General features: G+C 36.8%; 1 long non-coding RNA gene and 1 other non-coding gene across 16 annotated transcripts; both read left to right on the top strand.

The window, feature by feature from the left end:
- Nucleotides 1–34: 34 nt before the first annotated feature.
- LOC104444766 lies at nt 35–7,896 on the top strand. 14 transcript variants are annotated; one of them, XR_005550820.1, is made up of 10 exons: nt 35–282; nt 615–1,372; nt 1,516–1,805; nt 3,063–3,100; nt 4,014–4,081; nt 4,307–4,454; nt 5,463–5,566; nt 6,102–6,195; nt 6,846–6,944; nt 7,648–7,896. It is a non-coding gene; the product is annotated as an uncharacterized LOC104444766 (transcript). The 14 variants fall into 14 exon arrangements; XR_005550814.1 differs by having other exon boundaries at nt 1,516–2,037; XR_005550812.1 differs by having other exon boundaries at nt 1,516–2,037; nt 3,063–3,126.
- A 6,446-nt stretch (nt 7,897–14,342) lies between these two features.
- Nucleotides 14,343–15,577, top strand: LOC120293131. Of its 2 annotated transcripts, none has more exons than XR_005550823.1 (2): nt 14,343–15,001; nt 15,142–15,577. It is a non-coding gene; the product is annotated as an uncharacterized LOC120293131 (long non-coding RNA). The 2 variants fall into 2 exon arrangements; XR_005550824.1 differs by having other exon boundaries at nt 14,358–14,744.
- The last annotated feature ends 5,812 nt before the right edge of the window (nt 15,578–21,389 follow it).

Below are 21,389 nucleotides of genomic sequence, written 5' to 3'. Positions count from 1 at the left end.
AGAGTTTCTTGAGGATCTTTCTTGTTTTCCCTGTTGGAAAACTTAATTCTGTCGGGGAACAATATTACTAGTCTCCCTATATCCATTAGTAAGCGTGATCGTTTGGTTGAATTGTCAATTAGTTATTGCCATCAATTACAAGAGATTCCCAAGCTTCCGCCATTTTTAAATTTACTGCTCGCGAATGGGTGCGAATCTCTACAAACAAATGGACATTTAACTTCAATTGATCAGTGGGTCCATCGAGGATTGACCATGGTTGACACTGCTTTAATTGCCAAGGTCAGATTCTCTCTCTCGTGCGCACACATATCAGTGTGGAGAATATGTTCAAAACAATATGTGCTTTTATATTGCAATAGCTGAAAATGCAAAATCACAGGTTTGAGAAAACCAAATGAATATAAAGTGATCCTACACTAATATTTACGTAGTGAAGGTGGCTAGCATAGTTTTTATGGAAATGATTTTTATCACATGAGACTTCTATCTTAATGAAAGCTGAGATCAATGGATCCCTGCTCATTTACAGAACTCTTTATTCACTAGGATTACTTACTAAACTCAAATTGAATTCGTCTAAGGTGCTTTCTAACGATCTATTTTTGTAACAGAGATTTCCTTGCACTACTTTTGTTCTCCCTAAAGGAGAGATGCCAAAGTGGCTTCAACCAGTTGAAGATGGTTTTGTATCTTTCATGGCTTCAAAGGACTTATATGACAAGTTTCTTGGATTGATTTTCTACGGCGTATGTAACAATGAAGGCGATTATTGCAATCTTTGCTTTCACCCATATTTTAATGGCAAACACTACGGTAGCTACATAACAGGGGTCTACAGATCGGATCCAGGTGGCATCCTCATAAACTATTTTGCACCATCTGACTTATGGAGAGCAGTCCATTTTGATCAAATTGATGGGAGTTATGCACAATTCAACCTTAAATTAGAGAGCATGGGTCAGGGCGTGAAAAAGTGGGGAATTCGAATAATATGCAAGCAATTAGAGGACGATTTAAAAGCTACGCTCCGAGACAATAAGTTAATTGATCCAGCTTTCCTTTACGAGATTGGTCATGACTCAACAGATCCAGAAGTCGAGAGTTCACATGTGCATGGAGACAACCCAATCGAAATGGATCAGCTAAAACACTTGCAAGAGAGTTCACATATGCTCGAAAACAGACTGATCGAATTTGATCTAGATTGTCCACCGAGTTCTTACAAGCATGGTAAAGCCATAGACATGAGAGATCGCGAGACTTTTTGTCCTGGATGCTTTCTTCCTGGAGACCCGCGCAGCCTGGGGAACAAAAAGTACAAGCTTTGGTTGGAAGAATATGGAGACTTTCTAAGGATGTAATTCGTCCGGTGAGTGAACTCCCGCTGATCTTCATTACAATGCCTTCTTTCTTCTCGTTCCTTCTCGTTTTCCTTTCTCCCCAGAAAAAAAAAATTATAAATAAAATTCTGTAATTCTGCCTTCTCTTTTTATCTCTTTTCTTTGTTTGTAGTTCTTCCTTTTGGCTAAATCCTCTTTTCTCCGCCCTACCCAAACTTCTAGCTCCATCATCTTCCGTCGGACACTGGCGATCTCTGACAAATGCAAGATCGCCGCTTGGCAAGCGGAGGCGACCCACAGAAGAAGTCCTTAGCGAACCGACGGGCGACGGGGGCCAACGAGCGGAGGCGATGGACTACCGCCGCTGCCGACCGACGCCATGGGAACCGGTGGCGTAGCTTCTTCAGGGGAACGATTCTCTCCTGAGGTTCCTGGCTTCGTGCGGCTTGCTATATAGATCGGGTAACACCTGGCACATCCAGATTGTATCGAGTCGATGCAATACTTGAGCTGGATTTTGAATTCGATTCGTTTGGTGCTGGAGTTGCGCGGGAACATGAAGAATGCGTCGTTGAATTTGTTTGGGAGGCGCTGAATGAGTGTTCTCTTCGGAAGTTTAGTCTGTGGATGCTTGGTAGTGAATTCAATGGTAAGCGACGGTGCACGCTGCAAAATCAGGGACAATCCCTAGAAGGTATGACGATTCTTTCTTTCTTTCTAGAGAGAGAGAGAGAGAGAGAGAGAGAGGGATTTGGGTGCTTTTGAGGTGTCTGGGAAATGTAGATGTATAGTATGTACATATCATAAAAATGTGCTGAATTGTGAGACACTTCGACCACTGAAGTAGGACTCTGTCGCCAAATTTTATGAGGTACTTGAAGAGGCATAGCCATAGAGGAATAAGAAGTGAGATGTCAAGCCACGAGGAAAGGTTGATCGACAGTCAGAGTCCTCTTACCACTTATTGACTTTGGCAACTAGAAAGAATTGAAAACCGTATCTACTTGGAGCGTGAGAGTAATAGGAACATTGCTTGTGCTCATGAATAACTGGTTAGGTGCTTATTTTCTTTAGTCCTGTGGCCTTTGTATATGAAAAAGAAAAATCACGAGAAATACGGAGTTTACATTATTAGTTATTCAGTAGAATAGAGGCAAAAGCAGGGGAAGCTGATTGTGAATTCTGATTTTTGATGCCTCTGCAACAGTTTAGGGTTACCTTTTTATCCTTATCCGCCACAGCTTTTATGAAGGAAAATGACCTTGAAGCTAAAACTCCTGTAAGCTTCTTGAATTTTTGAAAACCTAATAATGAAACATAAGCTTCCGAGGAACCAATGATTCATGCTGGAATGAACAACGTGTAGTTTCTCAAATTAGTTGCTGTTCTCGCTTTAGTGTCATTAGAGCTATATCAACAGAAGGTGGGATTTGCATCTGAATTAGAGGTTGAGTGAGCAGTGACAATCATTTCTGGAAGTTTGTGACCAGAATATCATAGAAGACTTGCAAGATATTAAACAATATAGCCATGAGACATGCATTCATCCATAAGTAGCTGCATATTGATAATGAAATATATCTACTGCTGGCAACTTGATGCTGATTTTCTCTTGAATTGCCTGTATGCATGCATGCATTCATGAGATAATTTCTAATTCTTATCCTCATATTGTTTTCTCCAAACAGTAACAAGACCTATTTGATTTTCTTATACAAGGCGAAACTTGCTTTGGACAGCCTTGAAGTTCCAGCTGGGTAAGAAACTGGTTTTTGGTAAACAGGTGCATTTCAGATATTTTACGTTATTTGCCAATTACGATGATTGGTATTTCAGTCTTAATTGGTGAATGATTTCAGATTGTGCTTTATTTGTGTAATATTTTGATTGAACAACTGTGTGATTGTTGAGGATGGGAACTTTATTGCAGCAAGAAGAAACCCGGCTAGTGAGACACAAAATGTATGATTATCGGTATTTCCCACCCTTTCTTTAAGTTTTGGCCAAGCAGCACTTTGTTATTGCTCGGATCGATACCCTCAAATTATCCACTCGTAGTTTATTGTTGATCATTTCATGTTTCTCTCTTAAGTATTTCTCTAATAGATGATAAAACATATATTGGACCAAATCTGTTAATGAGTGGATTTCTTTATGCATTATTAGGCTATAAGGGGTGATGTTCCCATTAATCTTTCATAAAATATACTGCTAACAAGTAACAATAACTAAAATCTTGCTTTATTATGCCTAATGTTTCATGCTTTTCATTTGCCATTTTTCTCTGTCTGGAACAATATTACAGTCTTTATTTGATTTTGTGAAGTTCCTACCATTGTTTTTGTAGACCTTATGTCAGCTAGACTATAGGTATACTTATTTGGTATAAAAATGCGCTGTGAGCATTGTATTGCCTTTTGAGATGTAAGAACCTGCTCCTTGGGACATTTCTTCATACAATGACCATATTTACACATAGTTTAAGCCTGGTTTCTGGTAAAGATCATCTCTTATGTAATAGTCTATTGCTGTAATCTTTGATAGTTATGTGGTGACGGTACACTGCTATAAATGGCTTTGTGGACAGTAATGAATAGTTGATGCGAAGATTATCTGGCCCTTTTAGTATCTTGTGGAGCATAATAAGAAAAAAGAGGTTCCTTGCTACAGGGGTATATATGAAAATACTGTTAGAAAAGTTGGAGGTGGCCAATCCAATAAAAAGCCTCTTTTTCCATGTAAGATTTGCAGCAACTTCAAGCAAGCAAAACTTGTTGAATTCACGTAGTGTATGCCTTGATCAATCTCATATATACTTTCGATCAGTTAGCTTAAAGGAGAACACATTTCTTATGGACTGCATTTTCTGAATTTATGTTGAAACTATGCTAAGGGCAATTGTCTCTCTGACAAAGCTCCTAAGTTTGATATGGTTGCGTTGTTTTCTCCTTGTTCTTTCAAAGGCAACAAGACATGCAGAGATGGAAGCTCTTGATATTGTTCTTGAATAGTGGCAAAGGACTGGATTATTGGCTGCAGAAGTTGCGGAGAAGTTTTCAGTATGCTCTCTATATGGGACATGTGAACCGTGCACAATGAAAATAAATGGAGGTTTGTGGAACTGATTTTCCATCTTTTTTCTGTCCTTTGCCTTCTCTGAATGGAAGAAATTGGAGTTTCCAGAAGCGTCAAGAAGTCAAGTTTATATTAATTCCTTTTTTCCCCACTTTATTTCCTTTTTCTTAAATTCTTTGTGACTTGTTTGAAATTTCTGTATTCTTTTTATTTTCCCTATACAGTTCAGGGAAGTCCTACTTTTTGAGTGCAGTGAGATTCTTTGATGTCTTTATTGATATCAAGATATAGTATCTTCAAGGAAATATGATATTTTAACTATGAGGAAATTATGCTTTCTGATATGCCCTGGGAAATGTACTTGATAAAGAAATCTCTTTTCCTTCTTGCATAAATGAGAGCATGTGTCTGCTAGATTGTGGTGTATGGCTCGTGTTTCCAGTATAATTTTTCATCTGTCTGATGCTGCCATGATCTAACATTTCTTGTTTGAAGCTTCTTCAGAAGTCACCAATTTTTCCCTCAAGACTTTGTTGACATAAAAGTTAAAACGCAGCAAAACAGGATCTGGTCCATTGTGATCGAGCAGTACAAAAGTAGCTAATGTAGATCGCAGACATTGTTTTTTTGTTTAAGGATTAGATTTGAAAGAACAAGCTTAGTTCCAGGGGGAAGAAGCAAGAGATTTTCTGAAGGACGCGTTTAATAAAAAATTTAGGGAAAAAACAAACCATGAAAACTCTGACTTTGGGGGCTTGAAATTTATAGTAAATGCTGCTCTTAGTAATTTGATTATGAGTCAAAAGTATTGTGGGAAACATGAACTAGCTAATTGCCTTTCTGAATACAACATCAAGCAAGAGGACTCTCTTGCAGATAAAAGGACTGCCTAGCTCAAAATCCTCCCTTTGGAACTAAAAAACTAGCCCTAATTATTTCATCGGAAATATTGGCTGGTTTCCATAGAAATTTCATCTATGTTCCCCCTTTCAAGTGTCTACCCAATTTATGAATGTTTCCAACTTTTTCTTGTTTCTCTTGCAGTAATGGGAATTCTGGATCAAAGGGTTTCAAACGATGTGGAGGTATAATGGCATCAGAAGCAATTTCTCTTCTGTGAGATTTTTATGAACAAGGAAACTCTAATGGTATGAATGGCAATCAACCATTTTAATTAATTGAATTGTCTGTTTGAAAGAATGTTATAATACTGCTGTTAGCACCTATTTACGTGAGATAACTTGAGGAAAATGATAGTTCTTTTTCAATGGACCCATTATTAATTACACTTTTAAGAGGCTTCTATGAACATAGTAAAGCAAATCTATTTTTCAAACCAAAGTTTACCTTTTCTATCAATAAAGTTGAGCAAAGTGTGTCCGCTAGCAACATCGTCCTGAAAGACCCTTCCTCGGAATAAGTTCTCTTTTAAACTCAAATACTTTGGTCTTCCTCTCACTCATCCTCTTCCATAGTGATTAAAAAGAAAACGGGAAGCCTCTTTCTATTTGTACTGTTTGACCAATTCTCTCAAATAGCTGGAAAGAATTGTTGCTGGGCCTCTCAGTGATTGCATATTATGCTGAACAACTCGTCATGCGTCCATGCTGTCTCCGTCTGTCTCTCTCTCTCTCTAGATCGTTTGCTGCAGTAAAGATATGTTTCTTTATCCTTGCATCCCAGATAAATAAAGCTGGCCCAGTGGAATGTCATGTAATGACAAAGGGTTAATGAAATTGCAAGCATCCATCAAGTAGAAGGTGTTTATTTTGAGATGGTAAGTACACTTATCCAGACCGAAGCTAAGAGTGTTCAGCCATTTAATGATTGCTATGAATATGTGTAGAATTTGCCAAGGAAACAAAAGGGGTTTTAGATGCCCCATCTCTCTTTTTGCCAATTTTCAGATGCCCTATTTATCACATGTAGCTTTCCTGTAGACTGGGTATTCAGCCAGATTGTCATTTGAGAAATGGGACATCATGTCCTCGGTTAAGGAAAAAGACGGAGTTTAGTATCTTAATAGCTGAGAACTCTTTGATTAGACTCGTTTGAGAGAAATATCTTCTTCCTTGATCCCTATCATGGATTCTATACATATATAGCAATTCTTCAATAAGAGCTCTTCAATTGCAAATATTTTAAAAACTGATCAGATCATAATCTTTACATGCATCCGAGATAATTAGTACGCTTTGGAAACTCATTGCATACAGAAAACATGGCCTTGTAATAATGTCTTTGTAATGATAAAATCAATTTGGTTCATGTTTCTTCTCTGTTTTGTAGAACCCTTTTCCAAGAATATCATTTCTCTTCGCCTTTATTTCCCTTCTTTTCCATCCATTTTCTGTTAATGACATTGTGGAATCTATGATTTGTTTAAGTATCTTATAGATATGCTGAATGCTAATATTTGGTTTTTAGCTCCAAAGCCTCAGGTCACGATGGGTAAATCATGCTTCTCATTGGATATGCCTGCATTGATTCATCCTGTTGAACACTCTCATGCCTTTGCACAATTAGGTAAGACCTTTGAACTTATGATTCCTTTCTTTTATGAACTTTATGTACATCAGGCATACTAATATGATGCATCTCTGCTGCATATCGAATGATTATATCAGTTATTCATGCATTTAACTAGTGTCTACAAGGTGTGACCTTTTTAACATAGGTTGTGTCTGATCAGGGTGCTGTGGCAATGTTTCTTGCTGTGACAGTTTGATATGATGCTCATGTTAAGATCGAGTATACCTATAGCTGCAGATTTCCTCATATGATTGTAGTCAATCACAATGAGGAAGAAGCTAAGTCAGTGCTCTTCATTCCTGCTTCTTGGTTTATTCTGATCATATTGTTCATTGTTCTTATTCCAGTTAGTTAAGCTGTTCATTTGACTATAAGCTAGGTCAAACTTTCACTTCAAGGTAGTTCCCATTCTTGAGCTTAGCAACATAACTTTTGAACTATAGTTTTGTGATGAAGTGCAAATCTGGATGAGACATTGTTGGTGCTGGTTTTAGCATAGTAAGATTCTCTCTAGTTTGTGATATGGCAGAAACAACTAGTGTTAATTATTGTCTCAAGGTGTTAAAACATTTTAGAAACAGCCCTTTAAGTGTAGAGACCCGTGTGAATGTTATTAGCATCCAACAAAATGTCTTCTTATGATTCAATGCACTTTGATAGACAATGCATGTGCCATTTACTGCTTTTCTAATGACAGAATTTCATCAAGGAATCTGAGGAAGGAAGTGTGATGCATGTCCAGATCAGATGTTCGTCCAGATGTTCGTGTGTTTACGGAGGGTTGCAGATGTGATCACAAGCGATTTCATGCTTGAACATGATTGTCAGATTGTTTAGATAATTTTACGGCATAAACCTGTGTAGGCATCAGTTTTGTGAGGTTAATTTTTGTCATCTATATATTCTGTGATGGAGTTTGATTTGAGTTTTTCTAACTTTGAAATAATTCTAGGCATGCTATTGATACTTCTGAGATTTATAGTTCTGGACCATGTCCTATGTGATCCCTAACCATGATAGAAGAGGCAAAGGATATGCATGTGTTTTCGCATGGATTTTCACTGGATTCAAGTTTCCTAGTTATACCAATTATGTCCTAAATACTTGAAGTTATACTATTGATGAGTCTATTGATGTCTTGATCGTTGTCGACTTTAACTTTCATATTATTGTGAGAAAATCAGTGATTTGATAGGTCGCATGGTGACCATGATAGGTTGATGCCTCTTTTCTTCTGGTAATAAGAAGTCAAAATTTGGGTTCTCTCTTTTAAGTGGTAATGATTATATCATAATCAATTCTAATAAAACTCTAGAAATACCAAAACATGTGCTTGCAAGACCCAAAATCTGTTATATATTCTTATAAATTTGGGCTAATGTTAGAAAAATGGATAATCTATCATGTATGAGTGCGATCGACCGACAAGAAGCCGACGTCAACAGCCATTTATCCATCAAAAGGAAATGCATAGAAGATAACGAGACCTTGGATGAGCGCCGGTCTACTTTTGGGAGAAATGCGTGCAGATGGCATGTAAATATTGACATAATGCGTGCAGATGGCATGTAAATATTGACACATTAATCATATGGGGCCCACAGTCAAATTAGTAACCGCTTAGCTAATTTTGAAAAATAAAGTAATATAATATAATTAATTTATATATATAGTTTAGTGGACAGTCTGAACGTGTCTTGTGTAAAGTGTTTTAGTAAATGTAAATTAGATTTTGTGACTTTACTTATTGATTAATGTGCTTAATAAGTTAACATTCTACGATTCTATTATAATAAATACCTAACTTTTTTGTGTAATTTTAAGGAGAATGATGATAATCACCATCATATAGAAGCCGTCGTCATATCTCTCTCTGGTTGACCTCCGTTAATGGAGCTCGCCTCCTGTGATTAAGGTGCGACCGCTCACTTGAGGTCATGTCCCTCACATATGGTGTCACAACCGAATTTGAGGTCGCTCGAGTGCCTCCATTAATGGATGTCAATGGCTTAGAGGTCCGATAGCTCCCGACGTTCAAAGACTGAAAATTAAAGAGGGCTGACATTGCAATGGTGCTTCTACTGTACAAAGAGAGGAAGTCATTGTGAATGGCGGTGTCGGCTTGTGGCGGCATTGACCAGTGGCGGCAACATATCTTGAAGAAAACACAAATCCTTTCCAATGGAGAAGGTGAACAGTAACTTAAGAAAAAAAAAAAAAAACAAAACAGAACAAAACAAAAAGATAAGAAAAATGAGGGAAAAAAAAATGAAGAAATACATTGGAATTTAGATCAAATTGTCTATTGTGATATATAGAACAATTGACGATAACTAGATGTTAAGTTAGCAATTTTCAGCGGCAATTGAACAAAAGAAATACATTGGAATTTGCGCAAAAATTTAGAATTAAATTGACGAAATTAAAAAGTTTAGGGCTAAATTGATATCCGTATAATATGTTTACGACTAATTTGGTAATTTTTGCTATGTTGCATTTGCACGATCATGAAAGAAGACCTCTCTATATAGAACAGGTCATCAACTTATAATTGCATATTTGGCCTCCATCTAACAATAAAAGTCTAACCACCTGACCCCATTTAATTATAAGAAACCCTAGACTCTTGGAAGCTTCAAGGCAAGCTTAGCTAACTTAGCCACCTCCTCTACCAATTGTGTCTTGAAACTCTTCGGTTAATGATATTCTCCTCAATCAGTGATGCCCTCGGCACTCTGGACTCGAAGTCATTTGCTTGCTTGATTGAATCTTTCCCTTGGATCATGGGCTCCCTCAAAGGTCAACAGTTCTTCCCTTGGATCATCCGGGCTGAGTCATGCCGGCCTAACCTCGGCCTAATAGCCATTGCTAATAGTGATCATTAGTCGTTGTTTGTATAAATAAAAAAGAGTTGGGCTTGAATAGGGCCAAGCGACCCGAGTAAAAAGGGGTTGTACTAGGCCCCAACCCAAACTGGTTAGCGCAAGTGGCTCTCATATATTTCTCTTTTTCTTTCTTTTTTAATTATCGAAAATCCATGAAGATGCGCGGAACTTTTCAAACGAATGGTAGTCAATTAGTTGGGGCCGTTGTGGATAGGGAATGTTAATTTGTTGAGACTTCATCTCGAATTTTGCCTTTGTTATCTGTCAATCAAACTTCATTAGCACCCCGGTTGCTTCTTTTGGTACAAAACGTGATATCTTCGTCAAAAGAGCTCCCAAAATATGGTGATTACCAAATATAGTTCTTTTCCCCTTAGATTAAGTCATACTAACATGATTGCCATGAATCATCATAGAAATATAAGTTGTTCTTGTATCAAAACATTTATGTAGCATCATGAGATGGCATGATTGAGGAGATATAATTTGTGAGTATAACGGAGATGACACAATCAATAAAAATAAGCGTGAATGAGTGAATTAAAACATGCAATTTCGTACAACCAATAATCTCACAAAAGTATCCAATCCCCTAGTCTTTTTTTAAGCACATCGACATTTTGACTAGGATTATAGAGGACGTTGGAATTGATCCAATATGATGATTGTGTAGCCAAACATTCTTTATACCTCCGAGAACAAATAAGGGATTATTGATTCAGTTGACGAGGCTTCATCCGAGAGAGGGCTTCGCGCATAGCTAGAGCTTCTGCCACAAGAGTCAATTGGCATCTAACTAGGCATGGTTAGATTACTCTATGAAATACAATACACAATTCTAGGTCTCTGTAAAAATTACTCAATGAAATTCTAGAAATGCAGTTCTAAATAAGTCCAATTATTTCAATTTCATGAATTTATCGTAATGTAGCCCGTAACCTCCCCCTTGTTTTGTTCCTCATTTTTAGGAAGCAAATACCTGAGCTTTTCTGTATTGTTTTCTCTCTTTTGCCGTTGAGTAGTAGACAACACATCAATCCAATAATAAAATGAAATTGAAGAAAATAAAATAAAATTTTGAGAAATTTGTGAAAGGACAATTTGAAAAATCCCCAAAGAGTCTACTACTGTATACGGCTGTCACGCATCTCCTAATTCGACAAACTCGCAAACTCTTCTCGTTCGCAAACCGCTACACTCTCACTCTCTCTCCCTCTCTTTCACCGTCCGCGTGCTTTAGGTTAGGGTCCACCTGCCTATATGAATGTTTGGTTTGCATGAATGATCTGGAATGTGATTGCAATTCCAAAAGGCCAATGCCTACAATAACAATTGCAAAGAGGGAAGTACTTGTATTTGTTCAGAAAATCTAAACCCTCGTACAAAGCAAATACTAAAAAATGCAAAAGTAATTGAAGGCCACCATGAGTCCATGACAATGAACTTTTGAATAAACATATCTGGCTTAGTGTTATCGCTCTTGATTTCGAGAAGAGCTCCTTGAAAGAAGAGATATATGCTCTCATACTATACTCGATGAGGAAGAAAAAGCGAGCAGCTTCCTATATTTGATGCGTTTCTGTAGGGTTTGTTTGGATGTTAATTAGGAAATATTAAGTATTAATCAATAATATAGGCAAATGAGAAGAGAAACGGGCAAGGAAGAGAATGGAAAAATTTCTTACCTAAAATATAGAGTAATCCTTGATGCAATTAGGAAAATTGTAAAAAATAAGAAGAGTTCTAGAAAGCCACTTCCACAATGGTAGAAGCTCTTTCATGAACTTTTAGTAATCCAAATGGCTACCATTTGAGGATAATAAATTAGATTACTTTGTAATTATATATCGATACAGTTAGAGGAATGGAGCAAGACAATGTCAACAATAGTGACAGAAGAATCCATCCGTACCTAAATAGAATCTTTGATTGACCAATTGGTCTAGCCTGCTAGTGTCAAGGTCCTAATCAACCACCGAGGATATGGGTTTAAGCGTCCATGAGGCTGGCATGGGGTCCTTGGACTAGGGTGTTGAGGTTGTGGGCCCAACCCTAAGTTCCTAGTGTCTCAAAGTATAATATCTCTTGATGTCTCTCCAAAACCTTATGGACAATCTCAACCAGCAAAGAGAAACAAATACACTAACATTTAGCTAGCCCTCAAGGTCCTTGGTGACTCAAATGTCCCATGATTTTGATGGTGATGTAATTGGGGTGTTACTGTTAGAGAAACAAATACACTAAGGCTGCGTTTGGTAGTCATGATAAAATTCATAATAGATTATTTTATCCTACATTTAATGCTTACTCAAAATAAGATAAAGTCGGATATAAGAGAGATATAAACTAGATAAAATTATCTCATAATGGAGGTGAGATAATGATGGACAGGAGTCCTAACATTCATATTAGAAAAGTTATTTTTTTCGAATAATAAACTTCTTAAATTAATAAAATCAACAAAATTAAAAATATATTTCAATATAATAATACTTGAATTCTAATATAAGAAATTCAAAATAAAAATAAAAAATTAGTTATTTTAATTTAATCTTATTTTTATTTATATATTCGAATTTAATTCTATTTTAGAATATAGATTCAACGTGTTTATTACATATTTTTGGTATTTTAGAATTTTAGGTATATCGGTATAGTTTACTATTTAATAAAATTTTATTAGAGAGTGAGGGAAGGGGAAGAAAGAAATAACAAATAAATTAACTAAAAAAGAGAGAAAAATAAAATAAAATAAGCAAATAAAAATGAAGTAGGCAAAAGTGTCGCGAGAGACTTTTATCATCTCTATTTGTAAAATTTTTATTCATTTATACTAATATGCCATTTATACCAAATAATGTTATAATATGATGTGAATATATCTGACTGTGGTCACCAAGCATTGGATAGAATATAATAAAATTTTTGGATTTCATATATTATCTTATCCATTCCTATCTTAGTTAGAAATTTGAACAATCAAACATAGCTAACAGTGTTAGTGAAATTTCAATAACAAGTGTTGCTTGGTAATTCAATTCGAAGTTATGGGATAAGTACCCTCAATAGGTTCTCCAATAGTTGTATTTCTCTCGAACGATTTCCACCGATTAACTTCACCTTCCTTTATTTCCGAGAGTTATGTATTCAAGCTTTCACGATCTCCTGACTTTTAGACAGTTATCCCATCTGAAGGTGCGTGCTCCTCACTCCATGAACTTGTTTCGAAAGTAGCAACCTTTCCCTCCGAAACAGCATGCCCACTTTGATTTTTAATTGCTTTGTCAATTGTGAATCCTACAATTGCACTTTAACGCTTCTCAGTCGAAGACCCGTCGGTCAATCTAATGTCTTGACTCGAATCAATCACCATAATCCTGTGCTTTTCAATCCTCCGAAGAACTATGATGGTATGCTGCTCTTTATTCGTCGGTATTCATGCCAGCATTCATAACTTTGTTGTTCATCTTCATATATTGACAATTGAACATGTGCCATCAAAGTGAGTCGATGTCGATCGCCAAATATTAACTCCTACAGTCATCAATAAGATGTCTCATGCGTGATGACGTTAGCTTGTTTTTCACATGACTGTTTGTGCTCACGTGCTAATTGTTTGTACTCATGAATCGATTATTTTTTGTGTAAACAATACCCAACCATCTTTGAGGTCCAATGAAAGCTATTCATAAGAAAAGGTATCATTAAGACATGTATCTATCTTTATATTTAAGAATACATGTAAAAAAATTTGTAATTGATTTTTTAATATTATTATTTCGGGGGCACATCCATGTTTTTTCCAATGCAGCTCCTACTCATTGGCAACCTGATATCAAAACATTACTTTCAATGATATAGTCTCATCAATTTCGTTTATAACTTAGGACCAAGAAATCTATAATTAGTGTTGGAACACAGGTCTCTATTCATTTTCCATTGAAATTCTTTTCTAACAGCTGGAACTTCGTCACTAGAAGCTTTAACAATAGTGTTCTCATGTATGAGGGCATATCTGCCAAGGTCTTGCTTCGAAAACTAGTTAGGAAGTCACCACATTGTCCCTTGATCATATTATTACATCATTTATTTGATAGCAAAGCATTTACTATCAAAGGGACCAAAACAATTAAGAACCAAAGTATTGACTTGGCCATAACAACCATGCTTCGGTAGGGAAATAGTCCGCGTGATTTTTTATTTTTTATTTATTTTTTCCGTTAATGCACCCTCCCAATTGACAATTACCGACGTCGATCTTTTGGTTTTAACGGAAAGGCAAATTTCCTTTTTCCGGAAGCAAAACGCGAATAATTTTTCTTCAATGTTTTGTGGGGAAATCAAGAGGGCCCCCGGCTTGGCTTAAAATTAAAAGGCAGGCATACATGCACCATAATTGGCAAAAATCTAAGGAAACTCGAAAGTCATATGAGATCAAATTGTACTTTTTGTACCGTAATAAAGAATGAGATGGGGAATTTTATTTTTAAAAAATACGGATGAATAGAAGGGTGAGGTGACGCAAGCAAGACCTCAAGAGAAGGTTCTAGAAGATGTTGCGTGGCTGGAGACGAGAGATTCTCTGTAACGGCATGGGAGGAGCACGTCACGTCACTGAGAGATTAACAGATTTCGGTTCGAGGAGATAAAGAGCATCGGCTGATGGGGCTGAAGCTGATCAAGCTACTGTTCCGTCGCCGCCGTCCGCCGCCGTTCGCCGCCGTTCCTGATCTCAGCTGCGTTGGCTAATGAGCCGGACTCGCGTTGGTACCGATTTGGCTCTGTTCTTGGCCGAGCTGATTCGAAGGTTGGAATCCTCTGCGATGCCAGGATTTCGTTCGTCGGTTGAATCGCGAAAGGTCCTGTTGCCGATTCGAGCGTTCGTCGCAATGCAAACGTCACGGGCCAGGTAATATCTATTATTATCCTTGCTATCGAGATCGACGTTCTTTCTTTTAGGATTAAAGCACGCGTTGGGCGCGATTGGGTTGTTGCCTGGTTCGGAGTGCTGCTGGTTGATCTTGCTTGGAATCAGGCCGTGAATTCGAGCCTGAGACAGCGTAATTTTACTTCCCGATTTGTTGAACACCGAGTGTTTGGTAATATGCCTCTTAGTCACTGACATTGAATAGATTGCGGTTTTGTTCGAACTGAAGATGCGCAGATGTAGGCCCATCATTTTCTTAGGGCATTGATTCAATTCGGGTTATGTTTCATCATCGTCAAGATTGGTTCTGAACGTGTTCTGTTCTGTTCGTCTCTTCTTTGTATTTGGCATGTTTCTTTGCTGCGTTCGATCACAATAGCCACTGACGAGAGGAATCGGCATTCAAAATGATGGTCCAAGTATGTCCCTGTTCCTATGCTCTGCGTTTGAGTGATTATGGCCTGCGTGTGAGTAACGGTGATCTGGTAGGGAATGGAGAGGCCGATAATGAAATTGAATTGGTTCCGTGGTGAACCGAGACTGTGATGGAGATCCGGGGATGGTTGCCGGCGTCGACGGCAGACATTGAGGGGAAGGAGATGTCCGGGAAGGAAGTTGGCGTCTCTGGATCTCAAGGTTTCACTGGCAATATAGTTTTGTTGTATTCATTGATGACGCTTCATTCAGCTTTCTGAATTAGGGGAAGAAATCATCGACTCTGTAAAATCTGACAGCATATGAGCGGTTTCAAATATTGGAAGAGTTCGATTTGATGCTCCCTTCCTCCAAGTTCTTTACAACTTGTCAAGTACCAAATTATATTTAATACGTTTCTCTAAATAGCATGGTATCTTTATAAAGGATGATGTTTTTGAAATGAAACTCAGGTTGTTAGAAAGGAACTTTGTTGGCTGACTACCTTTTCTAAAAGGTTTGATGTTTTGCGAAAAATATGGTAAGTTTAAAAGTCAGCAGTACTTCTCAAAATTTAATTTGAATTTCTAAAAGGTTTAATTTGAATTTGGGTCAAAACCAGAACTAATGATTATTTGGATTTAATGCGAATCGCTAAATTCAACCTTTTGACGAACCTACATTTGGTATATTTTTAGTAGGCTCGGCTTGCTAACTTGCATGTTTTGCAGTATGTTAAATATTCGACATAGCAAGAGTCAATATTTGAAGATTCTCAAAGGGAATTCATGCATATCATTGGTAATAGTGGTTACCAATGTAAAAAAATAAAGTATTTTAAAATGTAAGTTGTGACATTCTTTTAAATCAAAAGCTTCAACACCATTAACGTTTTCAGCTGCTTCTTTTAACATTCTTTACAAGTATAGTAAAGTGTTGTATAGAATTGCTTTTATCAGTGGAGTTACTTATATTATCATGTTGGTTATTATGTTTTGACGTTTCATAGTTGGTTCCATCTAGAAGGTATTGAAAATCGATTGAAATCATTTTATGGCATACTTTCTCGTAGAAACAATGAAAAATCTTTGCAAGTGCATTACGATGCTAAAAGATTAATGATTGGATAGCGGGAACCTGAGAATTTATTTTTCGTTTGAAGATTTTGTAAATGTTGATTGATTTCGATCAAATGTTCATTGATCTTGTGAGATTTTGCGGGACAATTGCACCATTACTAAGGTCTAGAAGATTTAAACTTATGAATTCTTGCTTTGATACAATGTGAGATTTTGTAAGACTATTGTAACTGTTCTAAAAGCTTAAACTATTAGATAAATACGTGGTTTAATATTTATTCATTTTCATCTTCTTCTTCTTCTTTTTTTTTTTTTGAAATGTGTATAAGGTATTACTAATTCTAGTAAGAAGTCTCAAGATTGGATGGCCATCTTGGGTATGACGGTTTTGCTAAAAGGATATCTTTCAAGGAAAATAACAAAAAATATTACCGCAAGGTTAATATCATAAGAGATATATGAGGCATAAATGTCAATTGAGTTTCTCTGACTTTTTTTGAAGTATACAGTTTTATACAGAAATCAAAGGAGGACCGGACTTTAAAATAGCATTAATGGATCACATGAAGAAATGTTATTTTCGACTATGTAACCACATTGACCCATCCCGATAGAATAGCATATAGCATTTGTAGTCATGGTTGTCTGACATTGATTGAGAGAGGGGTTATGATGGCTATGGTTCGATGTTGTTGTTTTTGTTGGTGGTGGTTGTTTAATGTTTTAGCAGCCTTCGAGTTATTTTATAAAATTTGGTTTTTTTTTCGAAAATGTCTTGCAATTAACGTTGCCCGAGTGAAGAGAGTCACTTACCAAAAAAAAAAAAAAAAAAAAAGTTGCCCAAGTGAAAGAATGTTGAAAATACTTATATATGTGGGTTAACATTAATTGCACAATATTTTAGTTTGTGAAACAGATTGTTATAAAGTTAATTAAATGAGACAATGCTAAATCACTAAGTTCGTTCATGTAATTATATTATATTGGGCTTAGCACATCTTAGTTAGAGTGATCGTAGTAGAATGGTCAATATAGGTCAGTATTTTAATAATGACTTGTGCTAGATGGCTCTCTTAGAATATGCTATGTAAATATGTTATAATCCTCTCTCCTCTCCTAATTTCATATGCTTACTGTTTTTCCAATGAGACCGTCCAAGGGAGAAGAAGGACAGGAAGACCTACTCTCGAATTCGTACGATTTCATTTGTTTTAATTAGTTTGGCTGAACCAGCTACGTGCTTTTTATTTAAGGATAGGTATCTCTAAATTATGTATATCAATTTTATGTCGTTGAATTTCTTACATTATCAAGCCCAAAACATGGAGTGAAATGGTAAACTGTTTTTTCAAGCCTAACCCTCGAAAATATTGTGAAAATATCTTCATCGATTTTCTTACCTTGATGCATGAATATTTTAAAGACTAAAAGAAAAAGAGGGGCCAAATTCTTATATGAAAAAGAAAAAGAAATACATCACATACGGGCATAGTAACGTAAAACACCACAAATTCTCTGGTAATTATTTCCACTCATGTTTCATTTTTTTTATTGTCAATTAAACATATAAATAAATGTTGCGTATCTGGGCAAGCTTCTGAAACACATGTTTTTGCATCGGGCGGGCTTGGGCCTATGGAAGGTCCCTGGAAAGTCCGAACTTGAGTAGCTTCGGCCCGAGCCCGCTAGGTCCGCACGGTGATCAGGTCTTGTTCAAACTTTAAACCCATGACACATAAAAGACAATTCCTACGTTAGTACCTACACGTCGACTGATTTAGCAAAGTTTGGTGATAGAGAATGCTCATACGCAATTTTGACATGTTTATTGAATATTGGATTGTTTTTGTCACTCCTCCCATATATTTGGAAACCCGTTGTGATTTTTCACAATATTGACTTTTTTGTGCATGTAAGAAACGTCTTGTTCATTAGATTTGATGACGTGCTAGCTGAAAATCAGAAAAACAAAAACAAAATTATCGTGATTTGGGAGAAATGCTAATCATTGCAAACAGATTGAACATTGGTTCCAATTTTTTTGACCCCTTTAAAATTTTAATGTTATATGCTTTCACAGACGGCTTTCTAAACCTGGGAGAAATTATTTGGGATTGAGAGAGAGAGAGAGAGATCTATGCAAAGATGCAATGAAAATACAAGCTCCTGCACGTTGAAGCATAAATAATCTTTCTTGCTTCGATACTTCCTCAGCATTTCATTGATTCATATATTTATAGACGAGGGAAAAAGAAAATCACTCCCCCATACACTATTATTGTTGTCTCATAGTTACATGATTGATTGAATTAATATGCCATGCTTTGGTGCTAATGTTGGTTCTACGACAATGGTCTCATACTGTGACATTATATACACCTCCCAAAGTTAATCCATAGATTGTCCAAGTAGGATCTTGAAGAACGCATTGAAAAATGATTGCTCCCTCACCACACTGAGGTCTGACACAAACCCGCACCTTTGCCCATGGCAAAACTCCAGAAAATGTGCTGTCATGGTGTACCCATCGTTCCATCTAGAACTAGACCCTCACTGGTGGCCAACTTGCTCAAAGTGACAGGCCTTGCCTAGCCAGATGACGGGACTGCTCACAGTTTTGCAGAAGAGGTGAGCAAAGGATCATGACTTCAGAGACCTTACCTAGTTGTGCAAAGGCAAAAGGAGATTCAACAGGAAGAATGGATGCACCTAGATCTAATGAGAAGCCGAAGTAACCCCGTGACCTGTGAAGCTTATGTTAGTGATCTAAGTTTAAAATTGATTGAGACCACTTGCATAACATTTTTGAATTAAAAATAAAATGTAATGAAAGTGCATTTGATTTTTCTAGCGTAAGTAAGTCTCATATTTATGAATATCAGGTTCATACAAGTAAAAAAAAAAATTAACGACGATTCCTAATCAAATTGAATTGTACGTTAAATCGATTAAATTAAAACCCTAAAGTTACAATTGATATAAGCTTGGGATATTTTGCGCTAAGTCTTTGGCTTAGTATACCCATTAACTTTCCTTTTAATAGGTTGCCCGAGAAAGGTGGCGGACTCGCGATAGTACTCCTCCATGATAATCTAAGGTTCAATGACTTTCTATCTAGAATTTATGCGTAAGTATAAATATAAAAACAAAAGAAAAGAAAGGAGCATGTTGAGCTTAGATGGAGAGCAACTGTGACCATGCAAAAGCCCATGAAAGAGACTCAGCCCATGTTTTCACCGCGAGGATTTCCTCTAACCGTTTTCACAATTCCTGTATAAAATGCTAGTTACACGCTCGGGTTTAGGGAAGGTCATTTTCGTCGTTCACATCCGATAGAGAGAGAGAGAGAGAGAGAGAGAGAGAGAGAGAGAGAGCAGAGAGATTTTTCGAACGAAAGTTCGCCCTTGGGAGAATCATTTCACCGTCTTAGCTGCACCACAGGTAAAAAAAAAATCCTGCGAGCGAAATAATCTCCCTCTATCTTGTTGGTTTTAACTCTTCCGAACGCCACTCACCATTTCTATCTGGGGTTTGCATTCCAGTTCGCCTGTAAAGCCATGTCGAGATTCCCCTGTTTGACTCTGTTTCAAGATCTAGGAGCTTGAATTGTTGAGTTCCCGCTTGTCACGACCTCTTTTTTTCCGTCCGGGGAAAAAGAAGAGGGTTTATGGGTATTTGTGTAAAGAGGTGGACCAATGGCCCTAGATTAGGCACGGGCTCTCCCAAGCCCATACCCCGTGCGACGTTGGATTCGTTTTTTAGTTATTAACAACCTATGTAATTCTAGGAGTCGCCACTAGCCTATTGAGGTCGGCTAGAAACCAATCAAGACACGAGAGTGTTGTCTCGATTCATACGCAACTAGAGATTTCTAGGAACGGGGACTTGTTTACGCCAATGTTTCTATTAGCGCCCTTGCGGTACCACTAACTTGGAAAGTTGTTTATCTAAATGGCCATACAATCTTGATTACCAATTATAATCTTTATGAAACCACTAAGTGGCCATGCAAATGTTTTTGTAGTTTTTTTTTTTTTTTTTTAATGTCTAGACTAATCCTAACATAATTTAGAAGAGAAATTTACACTCAAAATAATGAAAAGCGGCGCGTAAGTAAACATCCAAGAAATTGAAATGACTTGAAAATAAACGCGGAAAAGGTAAACCCGATACAAGTCGGGCAAATAATATTACATGGCCTTGTTATCACGCCCGGGACAGGACCCCATGAGCAAAATGAGAGTTCAAATATGCATGAAATTACTCTATATGCATGAAATTACTTTAAATAGTTTTAATATACACAAAATGGATTATTTACAAAAATGGTTATAAAATACCAAAATAGCATTAAATTAGGAAAATGACCTTTTAAAATTAGGAAAAATTCATATATGTCATTTATATCCTAATTTGATGCTATCTAACATTTTTTGATATTTTTGAAATTTTCATATTTTTCTCTTTTTAATTATTTTTTTAAAAAATAATAATAATTCCTTAAACCGATCTATGCTAACATGGAGTAACACAGCACATGAATATCACAATAATCAAGCTCAAATCGACCGTTTCAAGATCGAAGCTTAGTTTGAACATTTTGTCGAACACTTGGTGTGCATTAAACTAGCCCCAATCAGCTTCCTCGAGCCATGTTTGCGGTCTTCAATCTCAACTCATGAGCAATATTATGTGGAACTAAAACATCAAGGTTAAACTACAACATGCAAGGAGTAAGATAGATAAAAACACAGCTTAAAACACACGAAAACCAAGCTGGAATCGTCATCAAATATGCGGGTTTGATCTGATTTTGCAAATCTGGGTTTGAACCCAAGTCAAGCAAACAGGTTGAGTGCCCATATTCAAGCCCCGACACCTAACACATACGAGATCTAAGGGAAACATTACTTGATCCGAATGAAAGTAGGTAACATGAGCTTTCAAATGCAATAAACATCACAGAGAATGACCCACCGAACAACATCAAAACGACCTCTCCAAGAAGCACACATGCAACACTCTTGAAGAGATTTCAAACACTTAGAAAAATTTCAACCTCAGAAATCAGTTTTCCGGGCCGGTTTTCCTCTTGATTTTCATGATCAAAACATGCTCAAACTCGAAAATAAAT

This window comes from Eucalyptus grandis, chromosome 5 (assembly GCF_016545825.1).
Source record: "Eucalyptus grandis isolate ANBG69807.140 chromosome 5, ASM1654582v1, whole genome shotgun sequence".
NCBI classification, from domain to species: Eukaryota; Viridiplantae; Streptophyta; class Magnoliopsida; order Myrtales; family Myrtaceae; genus Eucalyptus; species Eucalyptus grandis.
This window is presented reverse-complemented; position numbering and strand designations above follow the sequence as displayed.